Below are 14,045 nucleotides of genomic sequence, written 5' to 3'. Positions count from 1 at the left end.
CAGATCTGGTTTTGTGCCGTGTTGGGGACCAAACCCAGGACCTTGACCATGATGGTAGACGAGTGCTCTGCCACTGAGCCACATCCCCAAACCTGTAGCTAACTATAGTCAATGTCTGAAAAATAATCATCAACTAAGGCATTTTCTCAACATGCACTCTAAAATCAAGGCTAACAGAGCAGATAGGACCTGCAGACAAAGCACACAATTGGGGACATTTGCCTTTACTTGACATTTGCTACAAGCTACACTTTAACTCCCCAGTGTCTTAAGTTCTTCCCCAGGACCTGGATCAGCCACTCTTGTTTTCTTTTTGGTTTTCAGGGGGATATGGAGAGTTCATAGAGGAAAAAGCTTCTGAAGTAACAGATTGTAACTTTGCGACTGTAAGATAAACCAAAAGGCAAGCAGGCACCAGGTGCTACTTAGGGAAGACAGGGGCCCGTTACCTCTTGCTTATCTACCATCCATTGCTGAGTTATGGCACATCTTAGACTGGGCCATAATAATAGGCAGTTGTGAACACTTCTGCAGTTGGTGTGGTGATGTCTCTTCCAGATTCTTCCTCAGTTCTTTCGTTACATCCCCAGAAGTGGGATTGCTATATCACACAGGAACTCTATTTTTAGTTTTTCTAGAAACTTCCACACTGTTTTCTTTAGCATCTTACATTCTTAGCCATACTGAACAAGATCCCAACTTTTCCTTGACTTCTTGAAAATGGCAGGTTTTTTTTTCAGTTTTTAATTGGCATATAATACATATATTTGTGTATGGGGCAAACTGTTATAGCTTGATACTATTTAATGTATAGTAATTAAGCAGAATTTTTTAGAAAACATTGTTTCCTAAAAAAAACCTGTGTATATTTCTGTGTGTTAGGAACCCATGTTCTGCTTATAAAAAGTTGTAGCCCTGTTATTGGATTCAGAGGAACAGGGACTTCTGAGTGCCTGCTCTCTGTATTGTTTGAAACATTGTAGATATAGTGGCAAACCAAGGTCCTACTTTCAATAATGTGCTGCCTGTTGCCCTTCTAGTGCTCATGATAGTTGACACATCTTCATTTTAAAGATCTTATTATTTAAGGAACCTGATGCACTATAATGAACTCACCCCCAAACATGTGAAATACTTGATCCTTGGGAGGGGTCACCTAGGGTTAGAGAGGTCATCCCTAGAAGACCTTCCTACACCTAGAAGCAAGCCCGACTAGTGGAGAGGTCAAGTGAGCTTTTAATGGCATGGAAGAGGATAAAGCACACCTGGGGGGGGGGGGTAGTGGGGTGCACAGACAAGACAGCAACTGAGGCTTTGTGTCTTCGCATCCTCTACTGAGATGTGAGAGTTGAGTTCTGTTCAGAGGGGACTGAGCCTCAGGTATAAAAGCAGTGCTGGGCTCTTTCACCTGCTCATACACTGCTCACACACAGGTGTCCTGGTGAGTGGGAGCTGTGACAAGAAAGAAAAATTGCATGCCAGAGCTGTGTGGTCTTCGGTGCAGCGCCCTGTGCAGCATCAGTTCTGGAAACCTGACCTTCACTTCAGTCTTTTCTGCCCATGGAGTCTTGGAGTCATTGTGTGACCCACATCAGGTTGTGTACTGAAGACCGGAGATAGCGGCTAATCTCATTTTACTGCAGTGGGGTTACCTGCTCTGCCATTTGGGGCCTTAGCAATGTGACCGTATTTAATTGCTGTTGATTTCATCCTTTAGTTTTGTGGTGAAGCTGTCTGGGGACTAGCTGTTATTTAGCAGAGTCAACAAGCCCTGAGCTGTTCTGCTTTAAGCTGGGCAGTGGTGGGCAGCAGCCAGCAGGTTGTGGCAGGCAATGGTGGGCAGTTTGAGAATTTCTTGCTAAAAAGTCAGCATTTCAAGTTTCAAGTTTCCCAGCTGGAAGCTTGTCCTCTCCTGATTCCATAGCTCCTTGCTACCCCAGCAGTTCTCATATTATGACTGGTTAGAGTGGATTACAGGGAAGAAGCTAACAGGACTACTTGAGACCCCTATGACTTTGCTTGGGTTAGCATCATGTTTTAACTATCTGAGTTGGTAGGTGTGGACTAGTTCTCTCTGCAACTGAGTTATTTTGACCAGTTTTAAGATCGTTTGGCAAAGCCTTAGCTTCTGTATTGTGATGACTTCAGGAACCTTTTGACTAGTTTGTAACACTGGCTAACATGGCTAACAAATGAGTCCCAGACAGAGAATGGGTGCCTGTGGAATGTGGCATTAAGAATGACTTTGGGGAAAGGGGTCTCTTGGTAGATTTCTGTGTTTGCTGTGGGCAGGAGGGAGGTGTAAGAGGTGTAAGTGGTTTGAGTGAGAAATGTCTCCTGACACTCCGGTTATTGCAACACTTGGTCTCCAGTTGGTGGTGCTGTCTGGGAGGTTTAGGAGGCACTGTCTTGCTGGAGGAGATGTGGTTAGGGGAGAGGGCTTTAAGATTTCACGCCTCTCCCTACTCCCAGTTTGCTCTGTCTGCTTTCTGCTTGTTTGAAGATGTGATCTCTCAGATTCCTGTTCTACCTGTCATTCCTGCAGCATGCTGTCCTGACTTTCTGTTGCAATGGACTCTTGTCTTGCTAGAACCATAGGCCCAAATAAAGTCTTGCTCTACAAGTTACTTCTGATAATGTTATTTTATCATAATGACAGAAAAATAGCTAATATAATAATGTTAGTAACAATAAATGAGTTTATATGCTCTCTAGGGCCATTTGGAAAAATTTCAAACAAGTAACAAATGTGATTTCTCATACTATAGTAGTTGAGTAGCCATGTTAAAAACACCACTTCCACCTTAATGGGATGAAAAATAATTTATTCTGGAGTCAAATACATATGATCACAGTTTAGGTCAATTCAAATTCAGTGTTCTGATGTGGTAATAGTCTTCATGAATTTTTTTTTTTATGGTAACAAGGCAAAGAAAGCCTTAAATCAAGATTCTTTTCAGATACAGTTATGGTGTACCAGGTCCTTTAAAGGATCGATGGCATCTCTGTCAGAGGGCTCAGATGGTGTCTGACAGCATTTGCTTCTAGACTGATGAGAGAGAGAGGTTCTATTCATGCATTTCACTAGGGCTTACCTAATAGTCATAAGACTGTTAGGCCATATACAGGGAAAGGCAATATGCAGCCATTCTCAGGGGGTCAAGGTAGCCCAGATAATTTGTAATTGGGCTCTGAACCTGTGACAATCCCGCCTCTCTGCAGTTACTACTGAAGTTCTGATCAGTCAGTCAAGTGCTAATTGGTCCATAGGCCTTGTAGGTAGATTCTTGCAGGAAACTTTAATCCGTAATAAATAAATGAGCAATTTATCTTTCATATTCCCTCCCTCCCTCTGTTCCTTCCTTCCTCCCTCCCTCCCCACTCCTTTCCTCACTCTCCCCTTTCTTTGCCAGTAGGAAACACTATGTCAGAAGAGTGATAGCAACAAAACAGGATTGTGCCTGTCATCTCTTTCATGATCTGTCTGATGGGCTGGATCGCAATACATGGTCTGATGATTCCTCCTGGGCCACAATATCAAAAAGAGAGTCTTCAAGGGCGGGAGCAGCCAAGGGAGCAATTACAAGTTTAATTAAAGGACAAAGCTGGGAGCACCTTTTTGTCTTAGCCTTCAGCATTGTGACATTTTAGAAACTGGACATCTCTGAGACAAAAGAGTTGACTAGAAATGACACCAGATCTATTGCGTGCTAAAATACACACCTTTAAAAAGTGCCACTCCAAGTCTGTGTTCTGAGAGAAAGCGTGTTGGTGTGTGAAATTGCAGTTACTATGGCAACCAGAGGCTGCAGCCCATTGACACAGCGTTCATAAGGAAAACAAGAATTGATGTTAGTGGGTGAAAAGCAGCCGTTGACTTAAGAGTTAGCCTGAGCCTGGGATGTGTTTATTTGAGGTCCAGGCCCTTTTGTTTTGGAAGAAATAACTCTCAGTTCCCACCCCCTACTTCATCTGCCTTTTAGTGGCCAGCATTCAATCATCTTTAACTGGACAAGGCATCCTTGTTGTTACCAGGAAGAAAATACATAAGCAAGAATGACAGGTTGAGTGGAAAATGGATTTTAAATGGAGAATTCATTTACAAATGCTGAGTAGGAACCTTGGTTTTATACATTGAAAGGATAATGGAATTAAACGACTTAGCAGTTTTGGGTCTTTTTCCCTTTCCTTTACTGACTTGACTCATAACCCCATGGCCTGTGTTGAGTCTCGGAAGCTCTTCACATGCAGGAATAATCCTGGATGCTTCAGAAGAGGATACATTAATTTAACAATAGTCTCACATCTCAAGTTTCTCCAGAACAGAACTGCCCATGTTTGAGTAATTGACTCCGCTGCTTGTCTAGTTGTTTAAACGAGAGGCCCCAAAGTCACAGTCCTCAATAGACACTCTTGTTCTGCCTCTACTGTCTGTACCGAGTTCACCTGCTCCCACCATGTTAGTTGAAACACAAGTCTTCTCTTGCCTGGATGAGTTCATGTTAGCCGTTCTCAGCCTTCCTAACGCTGCAACTCTTTAATACAGTTCCTCATGTTCTGATGATTCCCCAACCTTAACATTATTTTCATTGCTGCATCATAATTGTAATTTTGCTGCTTTGATGAATAATGACATAAATATCTGATATGCAGGATACCTGATAGACCCCTGTGAAAGGGTCATTTGACCCCCAGAGGGGTGGCAACTCACAGGTTGAGAACTGATCTAATGACTCTTTCATTTGTCACTATTTTTTTCATTCTTTTCCTTGCACCACTGATGGGTTGTTGTTTTTCTTCAATGAAACATTTTATGTTGAGATAAGTGTATACTGACACATAGTGTATAAGAATACATCCTGTGTACTTCTAACGTTTCCTCAGATGATGATATCATCTATAACTATAGCACAGTGCTACAACTAGGAGATGAATCCAGATCCATCCAGATGTGGCCAGTTTCCATTGTCTCAAGGCTCCTTCAGCTGCCCTCTCATTACATCTTCTTGCCTACATGAATCTCTGCCTCCTAAGCCTCTCCACTCTTCTCTAGTGCTGCTGGATGGATGGCATCATGCCACATGCCTGTCTAGGATTCTAATGGTAACTCGAAAGAGTGATGGTGATGGTCGTGTTAGTCTGGGTTCTTCAGAGGACCAGAGATTCGGTGAGATTTAGGACAGCAGTAACAATCCTCCCAACACTTCCTTCTGACACACGCTCTTTTTTGTACAGGTAGTAGTGGACAGAGAGTGGACTCTAGTGATACGTGACAGACTAGTGGCTTCATAGCAGCTTAACACCCCAGCTTCATAGCCTCCCCTATGAATGAAGGAAAAATTTAATGAAGTCACCCAAAGTCACATAGACAGAGGCTGTACTTGCTGCCCTGTGTTCTGAAGCAGGGCTGAATTCTCAGGAGATTTTAAAGAATCGTTGTTGAAATTAGCTTTTAAGATCTCATTATGCTAATCTAATAAAATAAACTTCTAAGCTAGCCAGATAATAAAAAAGTCACTTCTTTTTATTCAATACATCAAGAGATCATTACACGTCTAAATATATACACAACAAACTTGTGTGCACTTGGTTATAAGAATAATTACTAAGCCAGGCGGTGGTGGCGCATGCCTTTAATCCCAGCACTTGAGAGGCAGAGACAGGTAGATTTCTAAGTTCGAGGCCAGCCTGGTCTACAGAGTGAGTTCCAGGACAGCCAGGACTACACAGAGAAACACTGTCTTGAAAAACCAAAAAAAAAAAAAAAAAAAAAAAAACCAAAAAAAAAAAAAAAACCAAAAAAAAAAAAAAAAGAATAATTACTAAGAGTGTTAATGAAGTCCTGGATTCAACTCCTAGAGCAGCAAGTGAAAAAAATATATTAAAATGTTAATCTCTACTCATTTGCCTTGATGTGTAGATTACTAGTCTAACATATTTCATAATCATTTGCGCTTGAAATATTTCTTAATTTAAATTAAGTATATCAAGTAAAATTTAAAACCAAAAAAAAAAAAAAAGAGAAAGAAATTAGCTTTTACTCCGTGTTAACTGTGACAGCTGCAGTCAAACCCACAATTTAAAAGTAGTATTTATTCTTGAATAATATTTCTACTCCATAAATCCAGATGGCATTTTAGCTGAGAGGTTAGCTTTCCTTTTTAGAAACTGTGCTTATGCAATAACCTTTTACATCAGCAGACACTGATATTGATCCATCAATTGACTGGTATGTTCAAACTCCAGATATGAGATAACTTGCCAAATGGGATTCTGGGAGTGGCTGATTGAATCTCTGCAGCTGGGGCTGTGTGAGTCAGTTTCCTGTTACTATAACAAACCACCTGAGAATCATCGGGTCTATGTGTGTCAGGGACTGAGCTGGGCTCTTTTGAAGATCCTGTGTGTATGCAACAACAATTAAAGAAAAATGGCCATGAATTTGAGAGATAGGAAGTGGGGTGCATGGGAGGAATTTATGAGAAGAGAGAGAAAGGAGAAATGATACAATCATACTTTAAAAATTATTGTAAAAAGGGTCTTTGGAGCTGGGGAGATGGCTCAGTAGGTAAGGGCAGTTGCATTGCAAACATGAAGACCTCAGTTCAAATCTCCAGCGCCCACATAGAAATCCAGGCACAGCTCTCGGTATGTCTGCCATCCCAGTACTGGGGGCCCAAGACTGGTGGATTCCAGGAGCGCTCTGGTTAGCCAGATGTGATTGATGAGCTTTGGCACCTGTCTCAAGACAGCTAAGGTGGAGTGATACAGGAAGATACCTGATGCTGGTCTCTGGTCTCTGAAGGTAGACTCATGGTCATGCCTACTTGTACACTTATGTGCATGCATCACACACACCCACACAGGAACATATAAGTACACCAAAGTACATTTGATGCAGTCTGTTTCTATTTTCTCTTGTCTGATTATTTGAAAATAGAAAATTAGATTCTTCCTCACAATAATCTTTGTTCTTTATGGAATATAGATTTGTTGGTTTGCTTATTTATCTTTTCTTCTTCCGTCTTTGCCTCCCTCCCTATGTATGTGTGTGTATCTGTGTGTGTGTGTGGTGCTGGAGTCTCAGGCCTGGCTCTTATCCATGCCAGGCAAGGGCCCTGTCACTGGGCTAGCCTCATGTTTTGATTTTATAGCTGTTGATCAGTGGTTTTAGAATTAAAAAAAAATAATTTTGTAGAAATGTTTTTAGTGAGACTTAGAATAAGAAAATTGGTAATGTTAGGCTCAAGGCTCTACTTGTGCTTAGGAGTGGTTGTTGGTGGGTTACAGCAGGCTTGCTTTTAGCAAAATGAATAAGCTGTTTGTTGAACTGTGAAAGAAGCAGAGAGAATACCCTGACCCTACCTCCAGGGAGAGTGCCTGCGGCTTTTTCATAGAGAAGGAGAGGGGGAGGAGAACTTCCCTTTGTCGGGTGAGGAGAGTGATTTGAGGGAGAGAGGTAGGGAGCATATATCTTCAAATCAAAGCACTTGGTATGTTTAATTGTTGCTGGGTTCATGGCTTCCTGGGGAGCAGCAGACACAGCCCAGGAGGGGACGATGTCGTATCCCTCCGGAGCATGAAATTGCCTGGTGTCTGAGAGACCAGACACATGGCTGTGCCAGCTGTCTTTGTATTCTGGCTTATTCAGGCCATCACACTTCTTGCTAGTCCCTTAAAAACAACCTTTAAGAAAGACATAATTGAATAAACATTGACGCTTCCTTCATTATTTGTGTCTCACGCCTTCAGAAACATACCGATGAACTCATTAGGAAACCTTATTGAGGTGTTGGCTTGCACTATGCCCACCCCTTCAGAGTGTACACTCCAGCGCTTTAACAACCACGTTCTAGAAAAAGCCATCATGTTATTGCTTCAGAAAGAAAACCCTGTTCATTAGTATCTCCATTCCCTTCATTTCCTTTCTTTCCATCCTAGGCAACTACGAATCTATTTCATATATTTAAGGACTTGCAGATTCTAGGCATGTGCATATGGAACTGAACAATATATGGTCCTCTTTTATTGGCTGTTGAGGTTTATCCATGGTGTGGAACAGGTCAATATGTCATCTATTTTTATAGATATATAATATTCTACCATCTATATATATATTACATTTTCTTTATTCATCATTAGTAGCTGAGTCTTTGGACTCATCTTCTAATGAGTCTTCTTCTGGCTCTTGTGAACAGTGCTGCCGTGCACATTCTTGTGCAAGTTTGTGTGAGCATATCTTCTTATTTACTGTGAGCATATTCCAAGGAGTTGCTGGATGTGCAGACAGCAGGACAATGCTCCCACCATACTGCCCTAAAGATGTCTACATCCTAATGCTCTGAACTGTGACTACGTAATGTCACAGGGTAATCAGACAGAGAGTTAAGATTGCAGATGGAATGAAGGTTGCTAATCAGATCGCTTTAAAATAGATGATTCTGTACCATCTGGGTGAGTTACCCGCTGCAGTCCCCAGGGTGGAAGAGAGCCGAAAATGAGTCAGAGGGACTCAGGGTGGAAAATTCATGTAGCTTCTAGAAGCTGGAAGAAGCAAGGAAGACATTTTCTCCCAAAGTCTCAAAAGCAGAACTTCCTTTCAGCACATGCAGATACCTCTTGAACCTTTGACCCAGAGAATAGTGAGGTGATGATTTTGTATTGTTTTGTATCATCGAGTTGGTAGCATTTATTGCAAGAGCAGGAAGCATATTATGGTCACAAAGTCTTCCAGGAACTGCCAAAATGTGTCTTTTCGCATCCCCCACCCCCACCAGGAGGGCTGGAAGGGTCAGCACCTGGGCTCTACACGCCCCTTAGTATCTGTCTCTCTGAGTAGCCTGTCTAAGGAATGCAAAGTGATATATATGGTGGCTTTGATGTGCATTTTCCAGCTAATGGCGCTGAGGAGCTTTTCTCGTGCCTGTTGGCCATTTGTACGTCTTTGGAGACGTGTCAGTCAGATCCTTTGCCCATTAAAAAGTCATATGGCCTTTTTGTTATCATGTTGTAAGAACTTTTTATATTCTAGATGCAAATGCCTCATCAAACCTGCAGCTATTTTCTCCTGTTTTATGGGCTACCCTTCACTTTCTTCATGATGTTCTTTGGATTTTGATTTTGGTGACATCCAATTTATCTATTATTTCCTTTTTCATTGAAAGTTTAATCAGCACATATGTAATAATGGATTTTGTTATGACATCTCCACATATGTATATTATATATTTTGATTATATTCACTCCCATTACCCCCTCTTGTTCCCCTCTCATCCCTGACAAGTCCCTCCTTCTTTCCAGCCAACTCCCCGTCTCATGTTATTCTCTGTGTGTGTAACATGATGAGTTTAGCTAGGGTTGCCTAGATGAGCATGGGCCAGGCGTTTATACAGGAGCACGGGCAACTTGCCAGTGGTTATACTCCTGGAGAAAATGCCTCTATTACTTTTGTTATTGTGCTCTTGACATCATGACTAAGAAGCCATTGCTTAGTACATTATAATCTTTGTTATAATAAATGAAAATGTTATCCACTAAAAGTAACCCGACCCAAAGTTTGTATAACTTAATGGACTTTTGTACAATTAGAATTAGCTTTCAAGACTTAAGTCTTGCACTTTCGGTATCACATATACTTTATGCACTTACGGATTTTGGGGGGCTTGGTGGTGGATAACTGCATCCAACACACTGGCTGAGGTTTAGAGGATGGTTTAGATGCCTTAGGCCATTGCTTCTCAACGTTTTTAATGCTGTGACCCTTGTTGAGGTGACACCCCAACCATAAAATTATTTTCATTGCTACTTCATAACTGTAATTTTGCTACTGTTATGAATTGCAATGCTCTTTGGCCTTGACATAGTTGCCCATAAGGCATTGCAGAGGCTTTTCTTACACTGAGAGTTTAAGCAGGCTTGCAGACATCTGTGTGTCCCCCCTGATTGTGATGCTGTAGTTATTGCCATTGCTTGCTTTGTCTTCTTAATTCTTACACATTCTAAAAGTTGAGACCCAGCATCCAACCCAGATGTTAAGTGAGCAGGGTGACTTATAACTGGGAAAAGCATGTTATGATTTCAGTCTGTGGACCTTTTTGCTTCTGGTTCTCAGAGCATCAGCTATTGGCACCTTGTCTGCTGACAGATTTTATTTCCCCCAAAGTCACCTTGTCCTCTGGTGGTGCCGAGCTCTTTGCTGACAGTCACTCATGCTGTGTGACTTCCTGCACAGTGGTGGAGCTTCATTGCCAATCCTGTCCCTCAGGTGTGCTGGAACTTCCATCTAAAATTCTGCCTAAGTATGTCTTCCGGTACCCCACTTCCCCTTCCAGGTAGTGCATCTTCTTTTCTCTCTGTATCCCAGGTAACAGGATATCCTCCACCATATGTTTAATAACTACTTGTCTACTATTATGTTCAAGTCATTTATCTTATTCCTTTACTGCTATTAAGCTCAGGGCCCTTTAGTCGAATAATTCAATGAAAGCTTGTTGCTGAGTTATTTAAATTTTTCTTTGTTATTATCTTACAGTTTACTGATTGTTTAATATCAAATATTTAAAGTCAAATTTCTCAATAGTCTTGCTATGTTGCCCAGGCTAGTTTCAAACTTGACAGCTCAGTTGATGCTCTTGCCCCAGGCTTCTGAGGACTAAGAGTACAGGTGTATACTACTCTACCCACCAAAGACCCTCTTAAGAGTCAGAGAAATGATTTAATAATGCTGTATCCCCTCAGCAGCAGCGGCCATCTCTTCATGGCAGGGGCTTTGTAATGCCAAATGCACCGTGACAGGAATTCTTGTTGCTGCCAACACTAGCCTCAATAGCAAGGTTTGATGTGACCAACTGGTCAGGTGAACAGACTTAAACACGGTTACAGGCATCCAGTAAACATATACAAAGTTGTCAGGTGTGGTGGCACATGCCTTTAATTCTGGCACTTGGGGGGGCAGAAGCAGGCAGATCTGAGCGAGAGCGAGAGCGAGAGAGAGAAAGAGTTGTGTCGTTCAGAGAGGACAAAATCTACTGTCCACTTGATGCTTCTCATCTTGCTGCAGGAGCCTCTGTTGTTTAACAACTTAGGAGACACAGTCAAGAAGATCACATGTGACTGAATCAGGAGCTAGACTCTTGGTCCTGTCAATGTCTTTCCTGCTCGTGTCCTGGAGAGGGAACACTTACAGTGTTTACATTGCGGCTGTAAAGCCAGGTTGCCAGGGTTTTGGGTGGTGTAGGAACAGTGCCGATGGCCTCAAGGCAGTAGGTAAGCATACATGCTTTACCAGAGCAGCTCGTCGGTAACACACGAGAACCTTAAGCAGCTCTTTCCATTTTGTTTCCAGTCTGAAGCCACAATGCCTGCAGGTTCTTCATGAGCATTGCAGGTCTACCCTCTGTTCCCAAGATGGCTGTGTCCCAGCAGGCTCCAGCAGTCACTGGATTCCACCCAGACCACAGAAGCTCCTTCCATTCTCTCCCTCAAGGATCTCCAATATTCAGTCTCTTCTCATGGCTTCCTTACATCTAGTTAGGTACAGATCCACATCCCAGTGGTTCCCAGGGACACATTTTAGCCCTTGCTCTCAGCATCAGTGGTAGCACTGTAAGGGAGTCCCTCTAAAAGAGGCAGTGTAGTGCCATGGTTACATCCCAGGCTCTAGAGTTCTATGACCCGGCTCTGAATTCTAGTACCTCTGTTTCTTATGTCTGACTATGAGCAAATCATTAACGTCTCAGTAAGATCATACCTATTGCGTGCGTAGCTTTTTAGCAAAGACAATGGACTTTCTTAGCACACCATGAACTCTAGTTGTAAGGTCTATGTGGCAGTGGCTCAATAGAAGCTGGGTGTTGGTATTAGTCCTTCTAACACTAGCATGATCCATCTGTTTCTGCACCATTGCCCCATCTGGACAGATAGGACAGTATGCAAGGTTCGGGGAGGGGAATTTTGCTGTATACTCTTCCAGCCCAGAGAATCTGTATACTCAAGTTCAAATCCTAGTGGAAGTGGTAGCAGTTCACTTTTAGCTACTTGTCCCTGGAGTATAACAGTGTTTCTTTAAATGCTGTGTGTGTATTCACAGGCCTGTGGGCATATGTGTGTACCTGTGGAGGTCAGAGGTCAATAGTATATGACTTCCTCAGTCACTCTCCACATTATTTTTTGAGACAGGGTCTCACTGATCTTGAAGTTGGCCGATGTGTCTAGCCTGGCTGCCAGCAGGTCCTAAGGGTCGTCTCACCTCTGCCTCCCACGCACTGGGATTACTCGCATGCAGTGCCACACCTGGTTTTTGATGTGTGCTGTGGATTGAACACAGGTCCTTGTGCGTGTATTACTGGCAGAGTTTCTATCTAGTCATGAGCAGAGTCAAATAATTTGGTTAGGGTCAGCACATAGGAAAAGGTAGATGCTGTCATCACTAGTACTTTACTGCAACATTTCAGGCTGTACTACTACCTCACAGCCCTCAGTGCCACCTTATAGGCCTTACTGTCACCCCACAGGCCTTATTGTCATCCCACAGGCCTTACTGTCACCTCACAGGCCTTACTGTCATGTCACAAACCTCAGTGTCACATCATAGGCCTCATTGTCACCTCTCAGGCCTCACTGTCACCTAATAGGCCTCACTGTCACCTCACAGGCCTTGCTGTCACCTCACAGGCCTTGCTGTCACTTCACAGGCCTCAATGTCACCTCTTAGGCCTCACTGTCACCTCACAGGCCTTGCTGCCACCCCATAGGCCTCAGTGTCACTTCACAGGCCTTATTGTCACTCCACAGGCCTTGCTGTCACCTCTCAGGCCTCACTATCACCTCACAGGCCTTGCTGTCACCTCATAGGCCTTGCTGCCACCTCACAGACCTTGCTGTCACCTCACAGGCCTTATTGTCACCTCACAGGCCTTGCTGTCACCTCACAGGCCTTATTGTCACTCCACAGGCCTTGCTGTCACCTCTCAGGCCTCACTGTCACCTCACAGGCCTTGCTGCCACCCCATAGGCCTCACTATCACCTCACAGGCCTTGCTGTCACCTCACAGGCCTCGCTGTCACCTCACAGACCTTGCTGTCACCTCATAGGCCTCAGTGACACTCCACAGGCCTTGCTGTCACCTCTCAGGCCTCACTGTCACCTCTCAGGCTTCACTGTCACCTCTCAGGCCTTATTGTCACTCCACAGGCCTTATTGTCACTCCACAGGTCTTGCTGTCACCTCTCAGGCCTGTCACATCACAGGCCTTGCTGTCACCTCACAGGCCTCGCTGTCACCTCACAGGCCTTGCTGTAACCTCATAGGCCTCAGTGACACTTCACAGGCCTTATTGTCTACTTCACAGGCCTTGCTGTCACCTCTCAGGCCTCACTGTCACCTCACAGGCCTTGCTGTCACCTCACAGGCCTTGCTGTAACCTCATAGGCCTCAGTGACACTTCACAGGCCTTATTGTTACTTCACAGGCCTTGCTGTCACCTCTCAGGCCTCACTGTCACCTCTCAGGCCTCACTGTCACCTCACAGGCCTTGCTGTCACCTCACAGGCCTTGCTGTAACCTCATAGGCCTCAGTGACACCTCACAGGCCTTATTGTGACTCCACAGGCCTTGCTGTCATCTCTCAGGCCTCACTGTCACCTCTCAGGCCTCACTGTCACCTCTCAGGCCTTATTGTCACTTCACAGGCCTTGCTGTCACCTCTCAGGCCTCACTGTCACCTCACAGGCCTTGCTGTCTGCTAGTTGTTTTAAGAAGTCCGACCGCAGCTCAGAACAGACCACTCCAGACCACGCGGTTCCAAGGGGGAGGAGGTTTATTCAGGGGATAGGGCAAAGGTGGGGAGAGGAAGCTGGAAGAGATAAGAGAGAAGAGAAGTAGAGGCCGGCCATGACCACGTGGAGAGAGAGGAAGATGGGGGAGGGGACAGAGAGGCAAGAGGGTAAGAGAGAGAGAGAGAAAGAGTGTAAGAGAGTAAGAGGAAGAGAGTGAGAGAGCGAGGAGGGGGCAAGCAGCCCCTTTTATAGTGGATCAGGCCTACCTG

At 43.9% G+C, this 14,045-nt stretch overlaps 1 protein-coding gene across 1 annotated transcript in view; it reads left to right on the top strand.

Annotated features, from left to right (window-relative positions):
• The window catches only part of Gpr176 (G protein-coupled receptor 176), a 96,568-nt gene that overhangs the window by 52,314 nt on the left and 30,209 nt on the right, over positions 1–14,045 (top strand). The window lies entirely within an intron of this gene.

The sequence above is a fragment of the Arvicanthis niloticus genome, chromosome 2 (assembly GCF_011762505.2).
Source record: "Arvicanthis niloticus isolate mArvNil1 chromosome 2, mArvNil1.pat.X, whole genome shotgun sequence".
Lineage (NCBI taxonomy): Eukaryota > Metazoa > Chordata > Mammalia > Rodentia > Muridae > Arvicanthis > Arvicanthis niloticus.
Note: the sequence above shows the minus strand (reverse complement) of the source record. Positions and strands in the feature narration are given on the sequence as shown.